The following is a 19,040-nucleotide window of genomic DNA, read 5'->3' as shown; positions in this document are numbered from 1 at the left end:
TTACAACCTGCTGAAAACACATCAAGGCACACACCGGGTGAAGAATCAAAGTGGAGCACACTCACAGCCCAGAGGACCATTGGCAGATGTTGTAGGGCATATGCCCGCAAGTTCTGCCAGCCCTGTGGGGGTACCAGAGCATCAGATCACAAAAATGACAGGTTGTACAAAGATACAGGCTCATTACAAATGGCCCTTCTTTTACTTTTGTTCTATTCATTCTAAGCAGCTGGCATCTTTCTACAAACTGTCGGTATTGTATTTAAGACATAATGCATCATTAAAATAAAGCTTGAGGCTAATAATTATGTCTTGTTCAGATGTTTTATGACTAAAGAGTCTGACTTTCCCCCAAGGTTTCCAACTCACTCTTTTCCAAATTGCTTCTTTAAGGGCATTTGTTACATTGTGGACGTGTCCCCAGCAATTATTAGCAGTTTAATCCCCTCTCTCTAGATATTCCTTTTTTTGAGGTAGTGTCCCATAGCCTAAGCTACTTCCACTCTCAAGGTGCTATTTATGGAGTCTTCAATTGGCTGTGTGAGTGTGACTGCACCCAGAGGTTGTCAAAGTGGAAAGTCCAGCTTCCAGCTTTTGTGTTGCTATTTATCAACAATACTCCTACCTCTCCCTGCTCCACCTCCATTTCCACACTCCATTCTACAGTTATTAAGACACTTTAAGCACCAAATTTCATGAAAAGAGCACAGGACCTAGATTAGACAAGTGATTTGAACTCTAAGCCTTATTCTACTGTGAGTAAAACTGTAATATTTCCAGAATGTCTCGCCTGGCTTTAGTAGATCTGCATATTGACAGGCGCTCAAGGGTGGAGAGAATGGGTTTAGGGCATTTGCATCATTCCTCAGGGGTGGAGAGAAGTCCATCTCCATATCAATGGGTAATTACCTGGGCAACCGAGTGTGTCTGAACCTGAGAGGTTAAGGGGAGGGGGCTGGCGTGCTTGCTGGCTTGCTTCTTCCAGAGCAGAGGAGAGCGAAGGCCCTGGACTGCAGTTTGTAAGAAATAAACGGATTTTAAACTTTATTTCTCACTTTGACTGATTTTGGTTTTTAGAGCTATTTTGCCCTGGGATTTCCTCTCCCCAGACTTACATCTACCTATAAAATGGGATTGATAGTGGTCTCCACCATTCAAAATTATGAAGCTCAAATGAGATTAAGTAGGTAAAATCACTTTGTAAATTTTAAAGAAGTCAGTACTTAAGAATTGGCAAAAGCATTTTCATGTAGATTGCCTCTCAGGAGCTGGTGAATCCTGGTACTTTGTGGTGTAGGGGAAAAGCTTTTTGCTAGTTAACAGTTAAAATGGAAAACCCTCGCATACTATTTCCTCCAATAGGGTGGTACCTAATATGGCTGTGCAGGGTGGCAAAGCAAATATAACAAGGTGGGTAGCTCCTCTGTACAAAGCAGCAGGAACACTAGATTTATTTAAATACCCTCAAGGTGTTCTTTCATATCCCTGAAAAAGAGAAACTCCAAATCAGCCTTTCTATATATTTCTTGAATACAGGGTTTCTATGTAAGTATTCCTTCATAGATTACCAATTCATACAGGAAAATTCTGAAATGTCCTAAAGTTAAGTGACATAAGGGCTGTAATGAGGGAGAGAGACAAGGGAAGATAGGGAAGATAATCAGTCTGTAGGATCTGAAGAATCAAAAGTTAGCATAAGTACAGCCATCTTAAGGCCTAAATACCACCCCCTAACCCAGAAGAAGCAAAATCATTAGAATCTTGAAAAACAAGTTAGTTAGCCTGTGTCAATTGTAGTGACCTTTAGTTAGCTAACCGTAAATCAGTTAATCATATACGCCTAGCTTATCTTACTAGAACCACCCTAGACATTCCGTAGGTGATCTCATCTAATCAGACCCCAGGATGTGGCGCCAGCAAAAGATTTATGAGCCTATAGAAAAAACTCTGTATTGTGATTATGGAAAATTTTACCCCTTTTGAAAATACTATAAAACCTTCTGCCTTAGTGTGCTCGGGGTCCTCGTTGAGACCTGCTGCGACAGGCTGACTTGGACCCCAACTAGTTGGCTTCCGAATAAATTCCTCTTGCTTGTTGCATCAAGAAACGTCTTTGGTGAGTGATTTGGGGCGGCGCCTTCCTCAGGGGAATCCAACATTTGGGGGCTCGTCCGGGATCGGTTGTCCACCCCGCTTCACTCCCGAAGTCGCTCTTGGAGGAAGAGGTAAGATTAGTGGCGCCTTGAGTTGTTGTTTGTGTTCTGTTTTCTGTTTCAGTGAGACCGGTCAGAGTTCTGAAGGGTACCCGTTGTCTGGCAGCCGTCTCAATCCCGTACAGGGGCTGTGACTGCGGTCGGTAGACGTACTAGAGCACCGCAGGCTGCAACCCTGGGGGACGCCTCAGGGAGGTTGGGGGGCCAGGGACGCCTGGTAGCCTCCCGTCTGTTTTTCCGGCAAACTGAACCTGATGAGATAGGGTTGATTTTTGGGCGCCGAGAATTTCAACCCTCTGATTTCTTTCGGTTTCTGTTCGAGGCTCTGAAAAGAACCAAAAGCGGCCGCTGTGTGTCTAATCTGTGTGTGTCTTTGTTTTTTGTGTCCTTTACGTGTCTAATTATTGTTATACTGACAATGGGACAGACAGTGACGACCCCCCTTAGCCTGACACTAGATCATTGGACGGAAGTTAGAGCGAGGGCACGTAACTTGTCAGTAGAAGTGAAAAAGGGACCATGGCAGACTTTCTGTTCCTCCGAATGGCCCACCTTCAATGTTGGGTGGCCCTCGGAGGGGACTTTTGATCTCCCCACTTTACTAGCAGTAAAAGCTATTGTTTTTCAGGATTTGTCTCAAGGACACCCGGATCAGCAACCCTACATTGTAGTCTGGCAAGAGTTGGTGGAGAACCCACCACCCTGGGTAAAGCCCTGGGTGCAAAAGAAAATGGGCCCTCGAGTTTTAGCTGCCCAGACTCAACCTCAGAAAAAAGAAAAAGAAACTACCAAAGTTTACCCTGATACTCAAGATTCGCTTATAATTGATGATCCCCCTCCCCCTCCTTACCCTCCTGCCCCCACGGCACCCCCGGTGCCCCCGGCCCCAGCACCCCCAGCACCCCCAGCTCCGGCACCCTCAGTCCCTGATGCTGAGGCAGTAGGGCCGGCTCCGGGACCTGCCCAGGGCACCCGGCGCCGCCGAGGGGCCATCTTGGGCCCACCGGGTATCTTTCCTCTCCGGTCTTATGGAGTTCCCATCCTTGGAGAAGAAGGGGAACCGCCTTTCCAACCTCTGCAATATTGGCCCTTCTCCTCTGCTGATTTGTATAATTGGAAAGCTAACCACCCGCCCTTTTCAGAGGAACCGCAGAAACTAACTGGTTTAGTAGAGTCTCTGATGTTTTCCCACCAGCCCACCTGGGATGACTGTCAGCAGCTTTTACAGGTGCTCTTCACCACGGAAGAGAGAGAGAGGATTCTCCTGGAGGCACGGAAGAATGTGCCTGGAACCGACGGACGGCCTTCGCAACTCCCTCATGACATAGAGAGGGGGTTCCCGTTGACTAGACCCAACTGGGACTTTAATTCTCCAGAAGGTAGGGAGCGACTAACCATCTATCGCCAGGCTCTGGTGGCGGGTCTCCGTGGGGCCGCAAGACGTCCCACCAATTTGGCCAAGGTAAGAGAGGTCAGCCAGGGAGCCACCAGATATATACTGCCAAGTATAGATATAAGTACCTTCTAGTTTTTCTAGACACATTTTCAGGATGGACAGAGGCGTTCCCCACCAAAACTGAGACAGCTCAGACGGTGTCTAAAAAGATCCTTGAAGAAATATTTCCCAGGTTTAGAATCCCAAAGGTAATCGGCTCCGACAACGGCCCTGCTTTTGTTGCCCAGGTAAGTCAGGGATTGGCCAAGATCCTGGGGACGGACTGGAAATTGCATTGTGCATACAGGCCCCAGAGCTCAGGACAGGTAGAAAGGATGAACAGAACTCTAAAAGAGACCTTGACTAAATTGTCCATAGAGACTGGCTTATGTGATTGGTTAGTCCTCCTTCCCTTCGCCCTATTTAGAGTCAGGAACACTCCCGGCCGCTTTGGACTAACGCCTTTTGAAATAATGTTTGGGGCCCCAGCTCCGCTTCAGTCAGCACATCTTCATGTATTCCCTGAGTGTGCAACTAATAAGTTTTTGCTTGAAAAGTTACGAGCCTTGGAAGCTGTGCAGAAAGAGGTGTGGGCCTCCATCAAGGAAGCCTATCGGCCAGAGGAACTCTCAGTGCCTCACCAGTTCCAGGTGGGAGACCCTGTCTATGTAAGAAGGCACCGGACAGGAAACCTCGAGCCACGGTGGAAGGGGCCTTTCGTCGTCCTCCTGACTACTCCCACAGCTGTAAAAGTGGACGGCGTCTCTTCCTGGATACACGCTTCACATCTAAAGAAGGCACCCCCGGACCCAGACTGGCGAGTAACTCGGACTGATAACCCCCTTAAGCTTCGCTTGTGTAAAAAGAATTATGCTGTTAGTAATTCTGATGTTTCTGCTACCTCCAACCCACCAGAACCCTAACCCTCATGAGCCCAGGTTACTGACATGGCAAATCATTACCCCAGCTTCCCGCCAAATAGTAGTCCAGATAACAGGACAACACCCTAAGGGAACCTGGTGGCCTACCCTCACTGTAGACGTATGCACTCTTTTCAAGCAAGACCCTAGGTATGAGGACACAGTTGGAGTACCCGGATGTAGCACTCGGGATTATATAGTGCATTGGGGCTCTGGGACTATGAAAGAAATTCAAAGTGCCTGCTTTTATGTATGCCCGGCCCCCTCAACTGATGCCGAGGTCTCACAATGTGGAGGGCAGACAGATTTTTTCTGTAAGAATTGGGGTTGTGAACAGACAGGGACATGCCATTGGCTGACAGGAAGCGCAGGGAGACCCCCTCCAGGCCTTATAAAAATCCAACGAGGTGCCACTCATGCCCAGTGCAAGACTCATCCCACCTGCAATCTCATTGATATCTCCTTCACAGATGCAGGAAAAAGGGCAGCAAACTGGGAAAAGGGGCTTACTTGGGGACTAAGACTGTACCAGAGTGGGTATGACAATGGAGTCTTATTTATGCTCAGGCTAAAAGTAGAAACTCTCCCGGCTATCCCAGTGGGACCCAACACTGTCCTGCAGGACCGGCCGCGTCTCCCAGCCCCGGCCCCCGAGCAGACCCCAGCCCCCCCTGTAGACTCTACCGCCGCTCCCTCTGTTTCCACTCCTGGTCAAGTTGCCCCTTTCCCTAGCACAGGACGACGCCTCTTTAACCTCCTTGAAGGAGCTTTTCAGGCCTTAAACACCACCAATCCTAAAACTACTGAATCCTGTTGGTTGTGTTTCTCTTCTGGGCCGCCTTATTATGAAGGATTAAGATTGTTAGGCAATTTTAATAAAACAACCCGTCACGAGATCTGTAGCTGGGGAAGCCACCGGAAACTAACTCTAACTGAAGTAACTGGAAAAGGAAAATGTTTAGGTACAGTCCCCCCCACCCATAAAGCCTTGTGTAATGAAACCGTAGCTATAACCCCCTCAGGTAAAAATGAGTATCTAGTCCCTCCCCCCGAGGGATGGTGGGCTTGTAATACTGGAGTGACCCCATGTGTCTCTACTTCTGCCTTCAATTCCTCTCGCGATTTCTGTATTATGGTTCAGCTAGTACCCAGGTTAATGTATCATGATGATCTCTCATTCGTAACTGAATTTGAACCTAGGCATAGATATAAAAGAGAGCCGGTCTCGCTGACCTTAGCCGTGTTGTTAGGGATAGGAGTTGCAGCCGGAGTGGGAACGGGGGCAGCCGCTATTGTTCAAGGGAACCAGCATTATGAAGGACTAAGGACTGCTATTGATGAAGACCTAAAAACAATAGAGCAATCCATTACAAAACTTGAAGAATCTCTAACTTCCCTCTCTGAGGTAGTCTTACAGAATAGACGAGGGCTGGATCTACTGTTCCTAAAAGAAGGAGGACTGTGTGCAGCTTTAAGAGAAGAATGCTGCTTTTATGCAGATCATTCCGGGATAGTAAGAGATTCAATGTCAAAACTTAGAGAGAGGCTAGATCAGAGGAAGAGAGAGCGAGAAGCAGGCCAAGGACTGTTTGAATCTTGGTTCACCAGGTCCCCGTGGTTTACAACCCTGATATCCACTCTGGCTGGGCCCCTACTCATCCTTGTGTTGCTTCTAACTTTAGGACCCTGCATGTTAAACCGGTTAATAACTTTTGTTAGAGAAAGAGTGAGTGCCGTTCATGTACTAATGTTGAAGCAACAATACCACTCACTCAACTCATAAGAAGATACAAACATTCCATGATTGGAATGCCCCAAAAAGAGAAATGGGGAAATGTAGGATCTGAAGAATCAAAAGTTAGCATAAGTACAGCCATCTTAAGGCCTAAATACCACCCCCTAACCCAGAAGAAGCAAAATCATTAGAATCTTGAAAAACAAGTTAGTTAGCCTGTGTCAATTGTAGTGACCTTTAGTTAGCTAACCGTAAATCAGTTAATCATATACGCCTAGCTTATCTTACTAGAACCACCCTAGACATTCCGTAGGTGATCTCATCTAATCAGACCCCAGGATGTGGCGCCAGCAAAAGATTTATGAGCCTATAGAAAAAACTCTGTATTGTGATTATGAAAAATTTTACCCCTTTTGAAAATACTATAAAATCTTCTGCCTTAGTGTGCTCGGGGTCCTCATTGAGACCTGCTGCGACAGGCTGACTTGGACCCCAACTAGTTGGCTTCCGAATAAATTCCTCTTGCTTGTTGCATCAAGAAACGTCTTTAGTGAGTGATTTGGGGCGGCGCCTTCCTCAGGGGAATCCAACAAGTCAATAGCCCTGGGCCTTAGCTAACTAGAAATCTCACGTTCCTGAAGTCATTTCAACAATCATCTGAAAGGCCCCCAGAAGCATCACATCCCCTTGCATGTAACCAATGTCTGACCATCATCAATCCACCGTCCTTCTCTAAGAACCAACCCCCTATCCCTGGGCTTTAGACTGGCCCACCTTTCTTATCTGTATCCAATGTGAATTTAAAGAACTTTTTTTCCTTGCAACCCTTTTTGTTTTTTTTTTGAGAGGGCATCTCTCATATTTATTGATCAAATGGTTGTTAACAACAATAAAATTCTGTATAGGGGGGTCAATGCTCAACACACAGTCATTAATCCATCTCAAGCCTAATTCTCATCAGTATCCAATCTTCTGAAGCATAAAACGAACAAGTTCTTACATGGTGAACGAATTCTTACATAGTGAATAAATTCTTACATGGTGAACAGTACAAGGGCATTCATCACAGAAACTTTCAGTTTTGATCACGCATTATGAACTATAAACAATCAGGTCAAATATGAATATTCATTTGATTTTTATACTTGATTTATATGTGGATCCCACATTTCTCCCTTTATTATTATTATTATTTTTATTTTTAATAAAATGCTGAAGTGGTAGGTAGATGCAAGATAAAGGTAGAAAACATAGTTTAGTGCTGTAAGAGGGCAAATGTAGATGATCAGGTGTGTGCCTATGGAATAAGTATTAATCCAGGCTAGACAAGGGCAGCAAAACATCCACGGATGCAGAAGATTTCTCTCAAAACAGGGGGGGTGAGGTTCTGAGCCTCACCTCTGTTGATCCCCAATTTCTCACCTGAGGCCCCCCTGCGACTGTGCCTGTCTTAGGTTGTTCCTCCCTTGAGGAATCTTACCCGTCTCTGGCTAACCAGTCATCTTCCGGAGCCATACAGGGAAATGTAAAGTTGGTAAGTGAGAGAGAAGCCATATTGTTTGAAAAGGTTAGCTTTTTACTTCTTTGCAGATTTATGCCCTGTGGCTTCTATGCCCAGCACTTGTCTCGAGGTATCTTTACCACCTGGAGGAATTATAATACTCGGTAAATTCAATATGAGGCACGAATTCTATTTAAGGGTTGTAATTAGGAAGGAAGAAGAAAAGCTATAGAGGTAGCATATGGAAGAAAACATGGGAGGATTGATTATTTCTTCGACATATCTTCTTGTAGAGTACCTTAAGCATGTATAGGTTTTAAACTACTAACTAACTTGCGCACACATATTAACATAATAGGAATATGGTGACATAAACTAAGCAAATCTATAATTACCAGCCATCTCCAGTGAAGCCAAGAAACCCAGTTAGGCACCCTAGGCATTTGTGAAAATTTGTCTATGATATGATGGATATTGTCCAACTGTACTTAAACAGTCTGAGAGAAATCAGACAAATTAAAGCAACCCATTTCTGGGATCTGTTCACATCCCATATGTTCTTTTAACCGTAGATAGTCTATAGTCATAAGATTTTGGAGTGCTACAACTTGCACCCCTCCCAACTCCTGGTTGAGTTCCAACAGTACAGATCTGGTCAAATTCTTTGTCTCACTGTATGCACATGCCAGCCTAGACATCTCCCTCCTCATTCCTATGGCAAGTCCAGGAAACGGTGGGGTGGATGCAGCCACAACCGCAGCATCGTCCAGATCCCTGTGGAGGCTTTTTGATGATTGTCCCCCGGCACAAGTCCTCCAGAGAGTCCTTGCAACCCTTTTTATATGTCACATTTTCTTGTGCCTGGTGGACAAGTTGCATCTGTTAACTGACTTTGCTGCTGGCGAAGTAGAAACTTCCTGCCCCAAGACTCAGTCCTTTATCCAGCTAGCATCTGTAATGGCTCAATAAATCCTTTTACTTCAGAGGTCTCTCAGTCTCTAGAGTTTTTGATTTCTCACAATTTACTTATTAAACTTAGTTTTCCTATTATATGGGATTCAGAAAAAGCATTTTGACCCAAACATTCAAATTATACCACTTAACCAAGATTCTCATAGGTTGTTTCTACTCAGCTCACTCAGGTTGGATGTTCAGTAACTAATAGCTGAACTACTTTGATTACAGTTTTTAACCACAAATAAATACCTTGATATCAATATCCAAATCTCAGAACCACACACACATAACTTTTTCTTTCTAATATAAGTCATATATTTGACATATTTTTGTACAATTTAGAACTATCACAGAACCTTGACCCTTCATCATTCATTAATCCTTTTAAGCAAATATTTTCACTCCCTTTCAGAGCAGGTGTTTTCCTATGGGCTGTGGATTCAGAGAAGAATAAAAAATGAGTTGAAATGCAACTAGACCTGAAAACAACCTGAAGGCTTCAGAACAGACCCCCCACACCTGAGGAGGAAGAGAGGACCACACAGAGAAGGGTGAGGCAGCAAAGCCGACATTGAGCGGGACCCAAGTCCTCCCCAACACCAGCCTACATGTGGAGAAAAAGGAACAGAATGGGGGAGGGTAGAAGCTCAGAGCACGTCACAGCTGGCCCTGAAGATCGGCTCTAGGAGCACAAGCCCACATGACATTGGGTTCTGCTGATCAGTGGGGCTGGACACCAGGGGCAGGCAGAACACTCTGGGAGGCTGAGACCCCAGCCAGTGTGGAGGGCAGGCATGCTCCACCAGTCCTGAGACCCAAAGAGGAGGTGGCAGTGTGAAAGACTTGCCAGTAGTGGGAGGGGTACCAGAGGTGATGAGGGTTGGATGGAATTCTCTCCTCAGGAGAAAGGGTAGGTGGAGGATACCTCCCCAGCCCTTCTTCAGTCCAACAGATTGGGAACTCTCGGGAGCTCCAGACACTCCACCCCCTTGCTGGTAAAGCCACCCCAAGGCACCTCCCTGTGCACTGCTAGGAACCAACCCACTTGGCCCAGCAGCAGCAGCAGACTTTGCTGCCTGGCCGACTGAGGGAGACTCTCCCAGCTTGCTTGGCTTCATTTCAGCCCATCCGGGGAGGTGCCTGGAGGAGCCAGTCCCAAGAGTTTCTTCCTTTGTGTGGGTGTTCAAACCCTGTGTTATGTGTCTGGCTGGGGCACAATGGTCCATCCACCCCATTAACCCTGCTGCCCCGCCATTGCTGCAGGCCAGGAAGAGGGTGGCCCCACCCACAGTGAACTCAACAGAGATTCCTGAGCTGATTACAAAATCAGCAGCTTAAGTAGACATCCCACCCAGACTCAGACCACTACAGAAGCCAGACAGAATGGCACCCAACCCACAGCATGCCGACAACTGTGGTTCCCACAAAATAGAGCCAGGCACTATAGAGTAAAGAATTTTAAACCTCTGGGCACCATAGCACACCGTCTTCATAAAGCAATTACTCTTTAGACCAGAAAGCATAGCAGAGACATCTAATACAAAAGAAGAAACACAGACTCACTGACAAAATGAACAGGCAGAGGAATCTGATCCAATCAAAACTACAAGACAGAACCCCAGAGAGAGGACTAAATGAAACAGAGATCAACAATTTTTTTGTTAAAGATTTCAAAATGAAGTCATAGAAATGCTCACAGATTTACAGTAAAGTATTCAAGATCTCAGGGAAGACTTCAACAAAAAAATAGAAAACCTGAAAAAGAGCCACTCAGAGCTGAAGACTACAGTATCTGAAATGAAACATACAATGGAAAGATTTAAAAGTAGATTTGATCACATAGAAGAGATGGTAAATGAAATAGAAATTAGAGAACAGGATAACAAAGAAGAACAGAGAGGAACAGAAAGGAAAAAGTATCTCTAGGAATGAAAGAATGATAAGAGAGCTATATGACCAACCCAAACAAAACAGTATTCACATAATAGGGGTACTAGAAGGAAAAGAGAAAGAAAGGGATAGAAAGTCTCTTTAAGGAAATAATTGTTGAAAACTTCCCCAATCTGGGGAAGGAAATATGCACTCATGTCATGGAAGCACAGACCTCCCTTAACAAAAGGACCCCCAGCAAGACAACACAGGACATATAGTCATTAAAATGGCAAAGATCAAGGATAAGGAGAGAGCATTGAAAGCAGCCAGAGACAGAAAAAATATTACTTAAAAAGGAAATCCCATCAGGCTATCAGCAGGCTTCTTAAAGAAACTCTTCTGGCCAGAAGGGAGTGGCATGATACATATTCTGAAACAGAAGGACCTTCAACTAAGAATCCTCTACCCTGTGAGATTATCATTTAAATTTAAAGCAGGGATTAAACAATTTCCAGATAAACCAAAGTTGAAGGAATTTGTCACCACTAAACCAGTCTTACATGATATGTTAAAGAGATTACTGTAGATGGAAATGACCCTAAGGCTAAATAGCTTTCACAAATGAAAATACACCCAACAATAAAGGTAATAGACCAACAAATTATCAAGCAAGTATGAAATTAAAAGAAAACAAAAGAAGCAAAATCAATTATACATAAAATCAGTCACGGGATACACAAAAAGTGCAGATTATAACATCTAATATGAAAAATGTGGAGCTGGAAAAAGAAAATGGAAAAAAAGTACCTTTAGATAGTGTTTGAAATAGAGTAATCAACAATTTAAGATAGACTATTATATAATAAAGAAGCTATCCTTGAACCTTTGGTAACCAAAAAACTAAAGCCTACAATAAATAAACACACAAAAAAATAAACAAATTTTAAGAGAGAGAAATCCAATTACAACACTAAATAAACCATCAATAATAAGAGAAGAATGTAAGAGAGGAAGAGAGGAACAGAGAGGAGATATAAAAACATATCAGAAAATGATAAAATGACAATAAGTACATATCTATCAAAAATCACCTTAAATGTAAATAGACTGCACCAATCAAAAGACATAGAGTGACAGAATGGATAGGGAAACACGACCCATCTATATGCTGCCTACAGGGGACTCATTTTAAACCCAAAGACATACACTGACTAAAAGTGAAAGGATTGAAAAAGATATTACATACAAATAATAGGGAGAAAAAAACAGGAGTAGCAGTACTTACATTAGACAAAATTGATTTCAAAACAAAGAAAGTAACAAGAGGTGAAGGACATTATACAATGATAAAGGGATCAGTCCAACAAGAAATATCTATGTATCCAATATTGGAGCACCTAATTAGGTAAAATAAATAATAACAGAATTAAAGGAGGAAATAGATTGCAACAAATTCATTTCAGGAAACTTCAACACACCACTCACATCAACAGACAGATCAAGCTGACAGAAAATAAATAAGGAAATAGAGGCATTGAAAAATACATTAGATCAAATGGACTTCACAGATCTCAAAAGAACACTCCATCCAAAAACAGCAGGATACACATTTTTCTCAAGTGTACATGGAACATTTTCCAAAATAGATCACATACTAGGCCACAAGAAGAGCCTCAATAAATTAAAAAAGACTGAAATTATATCAAGCAGCTTCCCAGACCACAATGGTATGAAACTAGAAATAAATTAGACAAAGAAAACAAAAAGACTTATAAATGCATGTAAGCCAAACAACATGCTTTCAGATAATCAATGGATAAGTGAACAAATTAAAACAGATATGAAGCAATACATGAGGACAAATATAAACAAAAATAGAACAGCCCAAAATCTGTGGGACACAGCAAAGGAAGTTGTAAGAGGAAAGTACACAGGCTTACCTCAAGAAACAAAAACAGTTCCAAATAAACAGTATAAACTCATAACTAAAGAAAGTAGAAAAGAAGAACAAATGGAACCCAGAGTCAGTAGAAGGAGGGACATAATAAAGATCAGAGCAGAAATAAAGTAGAGAAGAATAAAACAATAGAAAAAATCAATGAAACCAGGAACTGGTTCTTTGAGAAAATATATGGTCTCACTCAAATATGTAAAAGTAGTAGTTTCAATAACCTTTTCAGATGATCATTGATCTTCATTTTTGATACTAAATTAAAATACACAAGTCATTCTTTCTCAAAGGTTATTTGCAAAGTTGAAGCTGAAACAGTATCATTAAATATTTCCTGTCATATTAAAATCCATAGGCATACCTTACACATTGAGTGCATCTTCTACTATGCATGATTTTTTTGAAATAATATGTTGTTTCACTAAGTTATATAGATCTTCCACTGTTGATTATAGTGGAATCAAATTATCAAAAAAAATCACATTTGTCTTATATGACCACAGTTCCCAACAGAAAAGTGTCAGTACTGAGAAGCTGTCAAGCCTATTGGTGGGACACAAGTTTTCCAAACTTTTGATTTTTCTCTTCAGTTTACATTTTATCAAGGCAACAAGTAGTGTCAGTTGTCATCTGTCAGTTGATTTTCTTGAAGGGACAGGCCAATGTTCATTTTCAAGAAAGTGTCTGCCAAATATCCAGTCTAAATAGTCACAGTTTCCGTGCCATTCCTTCTTCAAATAAATGGTATTCCATGAAAAAAAACAACAACCAGAGCTGACCCAGCCCTCCTAGGACTTGAATTATCAGTCTCTTCTGCCCTCTCCACTGACCTAAAGTGACTGATCTTCAGGTCATATTCAGGTCTGTGAAACTTAGGTAAGTCCAATTAGCTATAAGCTAATTGTTATGGGATATTTTAACAGAAACATAGTAGACTGAAAACCTGTTTTTTCATGTAAGTTTCTTTAGGAAGTTTGATTCTTTTCTAACTGATGAAATAAGCAAATTTCTGAACTTTCACCTCTGTCATTCTCACACCTGGTTAACCTTGCAAAACAGGAACAACTGTTGGATTTGCATAAATCATATTAACTAACATTTATTAAGCAGTAACAATGCAGCATCTTCTTAACATGGATCATTTTTCTTAAGCCTCATGATACTACTACTAACATGATGAAAAATTATCTCCAATTTACAGAAGACAAATGTAGTGGGAGTTAAACCAACAATTTTTCACCAGGTGTAGCTCTTGACACACTAGTGAAATAAATGAAATGTTTCCTCACTCTTATACAGTTGTTTTCTTTAATATGTATTGAGCACCTACCTCATGTAAATTACAGTGCTAAAGTCTAGAAAAGGGAATAAAAATGGATAAGATACAGTCCTTGCCCTTAAAAGAATTTAAAGTCTAACAAAGCATACAGTCGTACAGACATAATATAAGGCCTTAAATTAATTTGGCAGAGGCCGTGCTGGGGCGAATCCTGAGGACAGGCCAAGATCAGAGGTTCCACATGGGAACCCATCATGGTGGAGTGGGTGCTTGGGCACTCTTAATTCCTTTCCCAGTAACAGGGTGAATGGTATATAGAACACCATTCACAGCCTTGGATAAAAGGAGAGATTGGGTGAGAAGGGCCCACCTTCCATCTCCCTCAGCAAGATGGCGAATGGAAGAACATCCTTCTCTACAGATCTCTGGGTCAGCCTGCAGTCCTCAGCCCACATCCATTCCTGGCCTCAGATCTGCCCTCTGTGGCCCCACCTGCTCAGATCACTGCACTGAGCTTCACTCTCCCACCACCCACATGCAGGAACAGGCCTTTTCCTGTGGAACCTGAGCAACCCTCTGCTTTACCATTCATCTGTTTGTTCTGGCTGCTATAGCAGAATACCATAGACTGAGTGTTTTATAAACAATAGAAATTCATTTCTCACAGTCCTGGTAGCTGGGAAGCCCAAGATCAAGGTACTGGCAAATCTGGTATCTGGTAAAACCTATTTCCTGGTTCATAGACCACTGTCTTCTCCCTGTGTCCTCACATGGTGGAAGGGGTGAGGGAGCTCTCTGGGGCCTCTTGTATCAGGGTACTAATCCCTAGAATGAGGGCTCCACCTTCATGGCCTAATCACCACCCACAGGTCCCACCTCCAAATATCATCATACTGGGGACTAGGTCTCAATACATGAATTTAGGGAAGACACACCATTGTCTTTAAAAAATATATATCAACAGGTCTTTCCCTTATTGTAAAAGTAACATGGACATATTGTAAAAATTCAAACCATTCAAAAGAATAGGAAGGAAAACAGACTATATTGTTTCCCATCCTCTGGCTGCATGCAGCTAACTAACAGGTCCCTGGGCACCTTTCCCTCTGAGCTTCTCCTCACATTCATGAGGATACCCACACACCACACCCTCACACACACCACATGCACACACCCATAGACCACTTTTACCTCAGAGTCCTACACCACCCAGAGGCAGGAGCAAGGATTGTCTTGAGGCCTTAACAATTGACACCTAAATCCTGAGCAAGGAAGGGGACAGTTATAAAAAGGTTAACCTCCTATCCAAGGCAAGTATCTCACTCTGAGCAAATGATTCACATTATGAGCACCAACACTTAGGGTGACAGAGGATCCTCTGTTGAGACCTTCTCCTCAGTATTACTGGGACACAGGTATCTTATGCTCCTTCGGTGGTCACCAGTCTCAGAGATGACATTGCTGGCTGGGAGTGATAGGGGCAGGGTAGCCACGTATAATTTCCCCAGAAATAGGAACATTATCATAGCAAGTCAGATCAGGAGAAGAGGAAAATGCTGGACATGTCTGCCAGGAAAACTACAGAACACAAAACATTCCCTGAGGACTCCTAGGATTGCTGGAAAGAAATTTGCCATGGCTTATAGGTCCCTTAAAATGCACCAGGACATAGATTTTTTTTTTTCCTTACTGTTGCTTTGTAGTTGTTTTCCTGACTCTCAAGATTCTGATTTGGGAAATGTAGGTACACAAGCAATCCAAATAAAGTGCTCCTGACAGAGCAGATAAAAGCTGGAATCTGAGCTCTCCAAGAGCCTGACATCATCAGGCTACAGAAAAGATAGCTCCCCACTGCTCACTGCAGCTGATAGAGGATAGCATAAAGAGACAGCCAGCCCTGAAGAGTCAAAACCAAGAGCTGCAATCAAAGAGTGTTGGAGATACAGACATTTACCTTAAGGCAAGTCACAAGATATTCTCTAACAGAATTCGGCTGCTGAAATAAACCATCCTCATTGCAAAATCTCCGCTGGCAGAGTCCTACTGTATGGACCACACGAATTTTTAAATAAATCCATGCAAAAAAGAGTATTTTCTTCTGTCTTGGTTTTTAAAACAATAACAAAGGGTAAGAATGCAAATTGTACTAAATTCTGGCTGATTATTAAGAGTGACCCCAGCTGTATGAGATTTTGGTTTACCAGAGAAAATGCATGCAATTAGGGGATGATGGGAGAGACCAGCACTTCTTGGGATATAGAATCTCAAAATGAGGCATCGTCCATAATTTACCTAATATGGCTTTGCCAAGAGATAAAGCATAACTTGCTAAAACGCGTTTGTAAATGTTCACATTTTTATAATCCAATTGCTATTTGTTCCAAATTATATCCACTACTATTGTTATTCTGGTAGATTTTTACTTTTAGTTCTATAAAACAATGCCTTTTTAAAATAATTTATCTTGATATTGCTTGAAAGGTTCAGGATAATAATGGTACATAAATAAAAAAAGGAGAAAACTGAGCCTCAGAAAAAAAAATCTTAGGATGAATGAGAAGTTCAGAGTAATATGGGCATTATCTGGAGGGAAAAAAAATTTCCCTTTAGCTAGAGAAATTCTACATGAGCAAAAAATTAACTTGACATCTGCTTCAATCTTATTTCTTTGATGTCCTCAAAAGTGTACCTTGGTACAACTCGGCTTCGTGGAGCCTCTTCTGTCATGGTCTGATAACCTTTGGTTTCAAATAAACACTGTTTTCAGGACTTTTACTCCTTTTCTGGCTATCGCCCCAGAAGTATTGATCAGCTGGGTTCTGTTGCCCTATTCTGCCTCACAATGGTGCCAGAGTGATCTCCTAAGACCCCACTTTCATCATGATTCTACTGCTGAAACCCCTGTGGTCTATCACCCCCCAGTAAAGAAGCCCAATGTTCTCATATGGGCTGAAAGGATCTTCATAGTCTTGTGCTGCCCAGCTTCATTTTCCAATGAGCAAATTGGGAGCCAATCTGCTAAAGTTACCACTGATGGCAGATCGATTTCCAAAACGACCCTGACACATGAAACTGTACTAGGTCTGTGATCTTAATTTCCTCTCCCAGGACTTCTACAGTCCCTCTAGTGAAAATTGAAAGTTATCATTTTCAGTTTTATTTAGAAAAATAGGAATCACATACTATTTCTAGCATATTACTATAGTCTCCCCTTATCCACAGGATTGGGAATCCACTTGTATTCCAAGATCCCCAGTGGATGTCTGAAACTGCAGAGAGTACTAAGACCCTAAATATCCTGTGTTTTTTCCTATAAATACATATCTGTTATAAGTTTTAATTTATAAATTATGCACAATGATAGATTAACAACTAATAATAAAATAGAACAATTGTAAGAATATACTACAATAAAAGTTATGTGAATGTGGGCTCTCTCTCTCTCTCTCTCTAAATATCTTACTGCACTGTACTCACCCTGCTGCTTTCCGTGATGATGTGAGGTGATGAAATGCCCAGCTGAGGAGATGATGAGAGGTGATGCAGGCATTGTGACGTAGTGTTAGGCTACTATTGACCTTCGGATGATTCGTCAAAAGATTATCTGCTTCCCCACCTCCGTTGACCACTGGAGGTGATGAAACTGCAGAAACTGAAACCTGGCATAAAAGGGAACTACCGTAATTTGAAAACTTGTCAGAGTTGAAACCAAGTTGCTAATGCCAGTACTCAGAAAGACACTCTCGTTCATTAGAAAATAATTTAAGCTACTTTCTTCGTTTCACTTCCTGCATCTGTTGTATTGTTGTATTTGTTTGCTTACTCCCAACATAGCTAATCTCTTTTGTTTCCTATGACGCAGCATTTCTGTGATCATGATTATCACATGATTATCACATTATCACATGATTATCACTATAACGTAGTGATTTCACTACGTTAAAGGCACCAGTCCCCTCCCAACATCAGGCACTCTAGGCAGTGCTTTCACCTTCTGAGGTCATCAGAATCTCAGCAGAAAAAGAAATCTCTGGGAGCCCTCTTCCTTTCTGCCTCCATCTCCCATTGTTCTAGGGGTTTCCTCTCTAAACCGTGGCTTCTGGCTCTGATCATTCCTGCAAAGATATCCAAAGGCCAAAGCTCAAGCATGTCCAGACTGCTCAGGGAAACCCAGGGTCCAGAGCAGGCCGGAGAATAAAACAGTATTCCCCAGCCCCTGGGCCTCCACAATGATGTCCCTTTCCTGGCAGGTGGCTGCTGCTCCACTGGCAATCAAGGATGCCGTCTGTGTGGCCTGGTGTCTCGTGATGTGGCCAGAACCTGAGAACACTTCACAAGTGACTCAGTGCCAGCAGTAACCCCAGTCCCAGTCCGGAGGCCCTTTTGCTTAGCTGACCTGACCCCGGGTGCCCTGATCCTGTGCTGGAGAACTTGGGAATGTGGATCTGATATTCCTCCAGGCTCAGCTTGTAACTAGGTGGCTACTTGTTCCCATTTTGTCTGCACACAGATACATGTAATTTTTATTTTTAGTCAGAAGAATTTCATTTTGCAAGTTTTAATATTTGACAATGCCATCAAAATAATAAAAGTGATGTATCTCATTCAATAAAATATATTTCAAAAATATTGTATAATTTTCATTAATTTGGCACTCCCTCTCAGTCTCAAAAGTGTCCCAGTTTGGACATTAATTACATGGTTGCCCTACTTGATAATGTGTGATAAGAAGAACAGAGGCCCAAATCCATATGAAGAATGGTGTCCATCTTTCTCCCAATGTCACAGGGTCACTGGGTAGTGAACAACACCCCACCCCAATAACACTCAGCTACAACAAGTAAAGGACACTGGGACAGGCAGACAGTAGTGCTTTCTCAGCTTCTTTCAGTCCCCAGGGGTGTGGATGGGACCAAGGATGCCCCCAAATACCTCCAAGTAGCTGCAAGTCTGGTCTGGAGCTGCCTGAGGTTTGAGATGGGACCAAGACATATATGGAGGGCTTTCAGGTCTTGGCCAAGCAAGAGAGACCAGGTCATATGGATGGTCGCCTGGATGGGCAGTGAGGCAGCAGCCACTGATAAGACAAGGGACACTGAGACAGGGCAGAGCAGCTAAGGGATGGGCCACAGATCCTGCAAGAAATCCCAAGGGCTCCTCACCCATGTCAGAAGACA

The 19,040-nt window shown here is 42.8% G+C and overlaps 1 long non-coding RNA gene across 4 annotated transcripts in view; it reads right to left on the bottom strand.

Moving 5' to 3' along the window:
• LOC108393289 (uncharacterized) overlaps positions 1-17,685 on the bottom strand; it is a 125,087-nt gene extending 107,402 nt beyond the window's left edge. For all 4 annotated transcript variants that reach the window (XR_012121040.1, XR_012121038.1, XR_012121037.1 and 1 more), the window contains exon 1: positions 17,341-17,685. This is a non-coding gene — a long non-coding RNA (uncharacterized lncRNA). The remainder of the gene's footprint in view (positions 1-17,340) is intronic.
• Between the last annotated feature and the right edge of the window lie 1,355 nt (positions 17,686-19,040).

The sequence above is a fragment of the Manis javanica genome, chromosome 9 (assembly GCF_040802235.1).
Source record: "Manis javanica isolate MJ-LG chromosome 9, MJ_LKY, whole genome shotgun sequence".
Lineage (NCBI taxonomy): Eukaryota > Metazoa > Chordata > Mammalia > Pholidota > Manidae > Manis > Manis javanica.
This window is presented reverse-complemented; position numbering and strand designations above follow the sequence as displayed.